This window comes from Dryobates pubescens, chromosome 14, assembly GCF_014839835.1.
Source record: "Dryobates pubescens isolate bDryPub1 chromosome 14, bDryPub1.pri, whole genome shotgun sequence".
NCBI classification, from domain to species: domain Eukaryota; kingdom Metazoa; phylum Chordata; class Aves; order Piciformes; family Picidae; genus Dryobates; species Dryobates pubescens.
The window spans coordinates 9,707,501-9,716,808 of NC_071625.1; positions in this window are offsets into that span (position 1 = coordinate 9,707,501).

A 9,308-nucleotide genomic window follows, 5' to 3' on the forward strand; every position below is an offset into this window, starting at 1 on the left:
AGGTGCTCATAGCACAGGGCAGTAGATGGGCTAAGGCTGGACAAAAGTGAGGTTTCTGTTTCTGCAGCTGGGAGTTCTTTGGGACACTTTGAAGGACACCTTCTATGACATCAGTGAAAGTGAATCCAGTGTTCACAATAAAAAAAATAACTTTTCACTGAGCTCTAAGAAGCTGATAGTAGCTGTAACTGGGATCACAGAGGAAGTGCCTCTTATTCCTGTTGCTGAGCAGCCCTGGGCTTTGTCTCAGTGTCACTCCTCCCCTCGGCCTGCCCCACTTGAACTCATGTCAAAAAAGAACATAGCCCATAATCATTTGAGAAGAACTTATTGCACCAAAAATAATAATAAAAAAGGAGCTCAAAGGGACAGTTTCTGGATTTCTAACCCAATTTCAGTTCAGCCACACAATGGAGTTGCCCCTCAGCTACAGCTCTGGACCATGTGATGACAGATGCTCTACAAATGGATCAACGAGGACAATCCTTAACGCTATCCTCTCCATGCCCCCGCAAAGCAAGACTGAATACAGGGTAAGAAACAACATCCAGGTACAGGCAAATTGCAAAGCCCCACAAGACCTTTGCACTGCTCTGCACGGTGTGACATGGCAATATTTTCCCACCTGTGCTGCTACAGTCAGGACCTAGGGAGTGTACTGGTTTGGATGCTAGAGGGTTGATGAGTTTTATGAAATGAGTCTGAGAGTAATCTGCTATTTCTGAATTCAAGACAATAAACCATAGCATGGGTGTATTCCAGAAGCAGGAGAAATATCAAGAAGCTATTTCAGAAATGTTAGGGGTTTAACAGTTTTGCTGGTAATTCTTTTAATCTCATTTTGGAGAACAAGAGAATTGATGGCAACGTGACAGCACAAAGTTGTGTGAGAGAGAAAATCATAACCCTAGAAATGAGACATGACAGGTATTTATTTTCCCTTATGAAACACAACATTTTGATAGAAGCTAAAAGGTCCTGTGAAGCCCAGAGGAGTGATGTAGTAATGCCCAGTCAATTTTTCTGGTCTACTCCTGGGTAGTACAAAAGTTATTTGTGGAGGTACAAACTGTTGGTGTAACTCTGTTTTCCTGAGAGTCAGTTGTTAAATCTGTGTGTTTTCCATATGGACAAAAGCAGGGTCTGGACAGCTGATTTATTCTTGAAGAACAGCTGTTCTACATAAAATGTTATGAATTGTGTCCTGTGGAAAAAGCTGGCTACCTTTGGAAAAGAAAGGTAAGCAGCACTGGGAGACCTGCAGGATTGAAGTGGGAAACTGTTATCAATACTGTAGACTTTTTAATTCAAAATTATGTTTTAGAAAGAAAATAGCACCAATCTTGCAATGGTTTTATTCACTGTTTTTGCTGTCATTTAGGAAGTGATATATAGCAAGTGACACCAATTGCCATCAACTTTTACCTTGGGTGGAATGTTATCTGCTATATATGCTCACACATACTCATTTTCCTTTGGACTTCAGTCTTGCAACACATTCTCAATTCTTCTAAGTATTTAGTGAGATTCATGACTGTGGTTGTGCTTCCTTCCTAAAGCACCAGCTTCCCAAAACAAGTGAATATTCCTCAGCACTGCAGTCACAGAGGAAAGCTGGAAATCTCGACTCAAGAGGCAAGAAGTCAAACAAACAAGCACCACTGCCGCTAATTAGTTCTTTTGTGTTGGTAACACTTTGGAGGACAGCTCATAATTTTTAAGTAGCTGGGTCTGGCAATACCAACTATGGGATAGAATTTAAACATGGGGAAGTCTAAGGACTGTCTTTGCTGTCATGTTCTGGTTATGCTCATAGCAGCATAGCCAAAGGAAGGGAAAGTAGCTGAGTGCTGAGAGCTTTGCATAGTAGACCAAAACATAGTTTGGGTGTGAATAATTGCAGTAACAGGCACGAGCAGCCAGGGTAATTACCCAGAGCCCTACTGGGTTAAACTAGGGACATGCACAAGCCATCTGGTGTGCAGATGGGAGCAAGGATGGGCCCATCCCCTAATGTTCCACAAATTTAAGAGTATCTCTGGCCATTGAATAATAGGCATAGAAGAAAGGATGTGCCTGTAGGTCTGAAACCCCCTGCTGACCTGCCGTAAGTCCTATATATAAACTACAGTTAAGTAATGATTCCCCAAAATGAGTACAATCTTTGAAAAAGGGAGAATAACAATTCAACACAAGGCCACATGTCCATCAGCCCAAAGATCTTGATTTCCAGCTCCAGTTTATACCAGTTGAGAAGCTGGTCCCAGGTGCCGTTCCCAGGCTTGCTATTACTCCTCTGGAACAAGCATCAAATTTCTCCAACTCTGCAGACATTTGTGACCCCATCCAAAATGAAGACTGTGACTTTATCTTTTTTAGAGTTTCTTCTTTGAAAGAAAGATGATGAACGCATCCACAAACAAACGTTAAGAAGAAGGAAGACACTGATGAGATGTTTGCAGCGTGAGAGATGGCTGAAAACAAGGCAGAAGAGTTACAAACGAGAATAACCCAGTAGAGAAGCCTACAGCTGGGAAAGGGAGGGGGTGTGTGTGAAGAGAAGATAGCTTTTATTTGAAACACATGTGTGCTGGTTAATCACCACTGGAACCTGGGATCGGGTGAGACTCTGTAGTGGAGAGGAGGTGGCAGACATAGGGAAATTGTTTTTTATTTCAAACAGATGTATTAACAATGGCCTGATGCTGATGAAACTCAATAAAGTAAAGATTTTTAAAGGGTATACTGCGATGGGAATTTGTAGCTGGGAGGCAGGAGGGAAAATGATCATTTGCAATAGACATATGCAATCACTGTGTGTGCTCAGTGCCGAGACGAGGGTGGGACTGCAGCTGCCAGAGAAAAAGAGAAGCCTGGCCACTGCTGCAATAGAGAACAGGAAGGGATAGGCTGGCCAACAGGAGGGAGTGTGTGGTACAAGAGATATATACATATACTTTTAAGTTTGTGACTTACAGCAAAACTAAAATTGTTTCTTTACTATGTCATACTACAGAAATATTCTGCTCAGTCCTGTTAAGTGCTTTCTGTCTCACTGCAGGATGTCTTGTGCCCTCTTAACATTTACAGCACCATGCCTGAACACAATCCTTGTGTTTTCATCAATATATTCATGATCTTTGTCATTCAGTGTGAAGTTAGAATTTCACTTCCTCTTCACAGTTGTTTTTTTATTTGCTTCCTTGGATTTTTTTAACAATGTGTTAGAAACTCATGTTCCTAATTTACTTTAAGGTGAGAGCTGTTATCAGCTTTGCCTCCCTGGGGATTCTCCAGTCACAAGCAGCAAGAGTTTTTACTTAAAAACATAAACACGTATTACCATGAGTAAATGAAAACCAAATTCAGTACAAGCACTACCTGAAAACTTTAAAACAGCAGAAGTTTGGTGAAATCCATAATTATATGGATAACATGTTCAAAACAACACAAATGTCTAGACCTAATGTAAGTTTTACCTTGGAGAACACCAGCAGACAACGTGAAAGTAAAGAAATCTTCCCCAAGCATGGAGGGTATCCAGAGGTAAGCATCCAGATGAATGCAAGGAGTTTCAGCTTTCATGATGATCAGTGAAGATCTCATCAACATTGTCACTGCAGAGTAGAATGAGATGCCTTGCTATTTGCAGGTGTTTAGATTAGGATGAGATGAAACCTCCTCTGCCCTCATTGATTACACCACCTCTCCACTGGTTGCAAAAGACCAAGGTGACTCTTTCAAATGTGCCTGCTGCACGGGAGATGCCCTTTTCTTAATCAGTTGAATCTGAAGTGTTTTATTTTCTCACAATATATGTTGTATATCTGTCTCACAGAATATATTGTAATGTAGGAAGGCACACAACACTAACATTTTTAGGCATCCAAAGACTCAGATAGCAGTCAAGTTCCAGTAACAAAGAACACTTGCTCAGCTGCCATGGCTTGCTAATACATGGGTTGAGTTAGAATAGAATAGAATTAACCAGGTAGGAAAAGACCTTCAAGATCAACCTATCACCCAGCACCATCTAATCAACTAAACCATGGCACCAAGGGCCTCATCCAGTCTCTTCCTAAACATCTCCAGTGATGGTGACTCCACCACCTCCCTGGGCAGCCCATTCCAACGGCCAATCACTCTTTCTGTGAAGAACCTCTTCCTAACATCCAGCCTAAACCTCTCCTGGCACAGCTTGAGACTGTGTCCTCTTGTTCTGGTGCTGGTTGCCTGGGAGAAGAGACCAACCCCCACCTGGCTACAAACTCCCTTCAGGTAATTGTAGACAGCAATAAGGTCTCCTCTGAGCCTTCTTCTCTCCAGGCTAAGTAACCCCAGCTCTTTCAGACTCTCCTCAAAGGGCTTGTGCTCCAAACATGATGACTTGTTTGCCCTAGGAAAGTCATTGCATCTCCAACTCTTGTCATAAAAATAGCTGAATTTTTGAAAGCCAAAGGCCAAGGTCTTGCAGCAGCATATAAATAAAACTGTGATCCAATTAATCCTGCTTTATTGTCACATATGGGTGAAAAGTGCATATTTCTTCTGACTTCCCATTGATTCAATAAACAGAAGGAAGTGGGGATGTGTAATGCTGGGCTTCCCTGGAAATGGAAATAGCTGCTCTCACCCTCCAGGGTACAGACTTCCCCTTTTGGAGTCCTCTGTTTTGCTCCATGTTCTAAACAAAGAATTGTGAAGACTCTTCTTAAAATAGGATTTTTCTTTCCTTGCTGTATGGATATCAAGGAGAAAGTACAGCTTATTATATGGGAAAAAAAATTGGACAAAGCATTAGTATTTAAGGGAGATTTCTGATTTTGATTTTTGTTCTGTCTTTTTAAATAGTGTTTCCATCTCACAGCAAAAGGTAAATTAGAAATCCAAGGGAAAGAAAACTGAAGTCATGTTTTGAGAAAAGCTGTTTGCTATCAGCTTCTGCTGCTTTCAATCCACTCCATGACCAGAACAAGGCCATTCTACACTCTAAGTTTTCCTTTCAAAATCCAGACAGAAGGGAAGTACTTGTCAAAAATCATTATCTTCTAAAAGAGGGTTTACTATAGACAAAGATATTATGATACATTTGAAAATGCCCATACACATTATAAAAAGTGGGGGAAATGTGATTTTTCCTGTGGTTTTTTTTTTTAGGACAGAAAGGAGAAGTGTACCTCTCCTGTTTCTCCTGGGACAGATTCACTAGAAGTCATTTGACCAGAAAGAAGCCTCCTTCATTTCTGCAAAGTGTAATGAAGGAAAACTAGGCTGTAAGTTAAATAAGAAGGTGAAAGCCTGACCCCAATGAAATCAATGGGAATCCTGCTTTTGATTTCAAAGGGGCCAGATTTTCAACCAAGATCGAAACTTGAGTTTGTTCTGCCTTGTTCAGGGAGTTACCCAGGAGCAGTGTTATGTATGAAATACTTTCCTTTAAAAAGCGGTTTGTTTTTTTCTGTTCAAACTGAGAAAAAAACAACACACACATCTCTAGTCATCCAAAACATATTGTTTGTTTTGCTAAAACCAACACAATCTCAGAATGCATATTTTTGTCAGCAGAGGTATTTCTCCTGACACAAAGTGTATTGTTTATGGCTCTCAAATACCTCAGGCTTCTGTCTTCATTTATTAATGAAAACAGTTTTTCAAGCAAAATCATTTAAATGTCTCTGTTTAAAGATGTCAAAACAAATTGTTTAGAGTCTCCTAAATCTTTTATCACCAAATGCTTTTGTCCAAAATAATTTGCTGAACTCAGAAGGGATTTGTTTGAGTCCTTCAGAAATCTCACATTTTTGGAATAAACCCTTTTTCTGGGATAAAAAAAGAAACCACCAACAAACCAACACTGCAAAGCCAAGCAACAGAAGTCTCTTCAGGATTTCAGTGTGGGCAGGGCTTCTAGGAGAATATAGATTAGCTTTGAAAGCAATGTCAGAGTATTAAAACTGCTTTACCTGGAAATGAATTTCAAATCATATTTGCAACATGAAAAGATAGTGTTTATTTTTTGTGCAAGTGAGTCACAAGCAAGAGGGGAGTGGGGACAAACATTTTGATGCAAGTGACAGGATCAAATACAGCTGAGTTCCTGGTGCTGAGGTGCTGGTGCCTCTAATTCTGAACGTATACTCAACTCTAATTGCTTAAAAACCTCCTGCTTCATTCAGTTACGGACTTGAAGGAGCAATGTAATAGTAGCACATGGACGTGCACAAGGTCATAGAGAGCATCACAACATAACCCAGATGCAGAAGTTTGAACCATTAGAGTTTGGAACTGCTTGGGATTTTTGGCTTTTTCGTGGTTTGTATTTCAATATAATGTAGGTTTGAGCAGCTCAGACTTTACACAGCTCTAGTATAAATGGAAAGTCCTAACCACAGATTAAATCATCTGTATTGTATTATGAATAGTCAGCTCTGTTGAGAAAGGACATTTGACTTTGCAATGTGGTAGATATTAGCAAACACTTAGGAGAAACCACAAAACTTCATGTATTTGCCTGGAGTAAGCCTGCAACATCTGCTCAAACCCTTCTGGGTCTACACTGTTAAGAACATAAGTCAGTTTGTTGGTCATTCCTATGAACTTGAAGCCAGATGAGCAAATCCAAGCCATTTCATGGTACAATCATTCTAATCATTTCAGTATGGTTACTACATTCGTTGCAGAGGACTTAAGCTTCAGAAAAATATTAGGCAGCATTTGAAACACTTCCCTCCCTTACAAAGATTAAATTATGTGACTTGCAGAGCTCTGAGAAAAAGCTGTTCTTATCTGGCTGGTTTATTATTCATTTATTAGGCCACATTCCCAGACTTTGTAGTTTAATGTATGTAGCACCACTGCCCTTTTTGTTCATGATCTGAAATTGCCCATTTCATATCTTCACTCAAAGGAATGGCTACTATATATACATACAAAATATAATTGATAAGGATAATTTTTGATTGTATGGTATGGGTGTAGAAATATCTCTACTGGATGGAACTGGATTTGTTCAGCTGGCTAAGTGAGCCCTAAGGGTTGAGTGAATAGGGATTATTTTCCTCTGTTGTTACTGTTTGTTAAACACTCTGCTTCACAAGTCAAGGGTACGTGCAGATAGCCAGTGCGTACCACGGTCACAACTGTGAAGGCACAAAGAAAGCACAACCATCTTACCACGTTTGTATAGAACTATTGATGCTTATGGCAGCCTGTAAACTTCAAAGTCATGTCCCAGCTCTGCACCATCCACAATTTGAAAAAGATGGTAAGAGAAGATAGCAGGCAGTGGTCTACAGCAGGAATAAAAGAGAGAAACATTACAGGAGATAGGCTTCCAGAATGGTTTTGCTAGGTTTCAGCTCTCTGGTTAGCTTCTACTCAAATCTCTCCTTTTATTGTGCTGGTTTATTTTGAAATCATTAGGTTTGCTCATCACTCAAATATAACTTCATAGTAATGGGAACGTAATTTGTTATCTGCTAAAGGCAAAAAGAAGTTCTCCGAGTACAGAATGATAAGACTTTCCAGTTCTGTGTGTTTTGGAAATAATATTTTCCAGGTGTCTGCATACAGCTTTCTGCTCTGAAATGAGGTAGGCAAAGTGATGTTTCTTGAAACCTGAGCATTGATGTGTAGAAGCTATATTCTTAGGGGGAATTTCAAAATCTGATCCAAACATTTCCTATGGGAATTTGGTCAAAGTTTCTGTGCAGGCTGAGGCCAAATTAAAATTTGATTTGTAACGAAATATCTTTCTATACGAAGTCAAAATTCCTGTGTGTCCCCCTCAAGTATTTTTCTTCTGTAGCAAAAATAGGAAAAAAACATGTCAAAAAAAACCCACCAATTTTTTTTTTCTGTTTCCAAAAAGAAAAAAATTAAAAGGGAGAAGAGGAAAACAAAAACTTCAAACAAACAAACAAATATATATACTGCAGTGTTTTAGAAACATTATCTGGCAATTAAAAGAAGCAAGTTGATGAGTAAGCATGTTCCTCAAATGGTTTTCCTCACTTCTGGAGCTCACCAAGCGAGTGAGTATCTCATACAGGGTTTAGACAATAGCAGTGACTGGACATGAATGAAGTCGAAGATTATCCTTTCAGTGTTCATGAAAATCAAAAGGAGTCCTCACAAAGAGTTGGATACCTTTCAGCAAAGTGAGAATTCTTCTATTTTCAGATATCTTTTGTCAAGAGGAGGCAGCCAGGACCATTTCTTTAAATACTTTCCAGAAAGAAAAAAAAAAGACACCACCACAACAACAAAACACCAAACTTTTGGCACAAGTCTAAGCAAAGGGATTTGTACCAAAAAGGAACAGAGAGAAGCGCCAGATAACTGGCCATAAATCTGGGTTTAAATAAAAGAGATCTGGCCATGGATTTTCACATTATACCACTGCAATTACTGGTAGAAGTGGAAAATCTCAGCAAGTGAAAAAATAGTGATTTATATGATCAAAAGGAATAGAAAGCCAGAAAGGATCCCAATGTGTACTCTGTCCACACACATGCTGTAAAGTAACAGCAACAGGACCATCTGCTGAAACACTGGTGTTGAGTCAACAAGTGGCACCCAGCCAGGCACAAACCTTCATGGGAATTTGCCCTCAGTAGCAGTAAAAATGGAGTGCACTGGTGGCTTCTGTGCAGCAGCTGCCAGTGGGGATTCCCTGAGGGCAACTCATGAGAAAAAAAGTCCTCAGAAGACAAGGTCTTCTGCCTGTATAGATGGGGGTAACTCCTGCCAAGGCAGTATGTGACCGTGCCAAACAGGTGACTGAAACAGTTCAACTCCTTACTTGGGTATTCATGAAATGTCAAGAACTGAGAGAATATTGATTTAAGCTAAGAATCCTGGTGGTTCTGCAACAGTTTTGCATGTTTTTTCCAGAGGAGCATCTGAAGAACCAAACACAAATACACACACAGGTTCTTGTCAGTTTTGAGTTTGGTAAGATGTCTCCTGCTTTCACATCTCATGCCCATACTGTTGACTGGTATCACAAATGGCTGCTTGGCCCTTCACAACAGGAGGAGAGAAAAGGAGGTTGTTTTGTCCACACTTCATTCCCTGCAGAAGGGGAATTCAACTAGCACACATGGAAAGGTATATTTGAGATCTTCTTGGTACTTTGCCGGAGACGTACACTAATAACTTGTTTTTCTGCATAGATAAAGGACACAGAAATGTGAGTGCAGTGAATTAAATGAGCAAGTGTTTGCAATCCAGTTCTGAAGGCAACTCCCAGTTCATTGCTCATTGTTTCTGGACTATTTTTTTCCCCTGTTGTTACCACCTCTTCA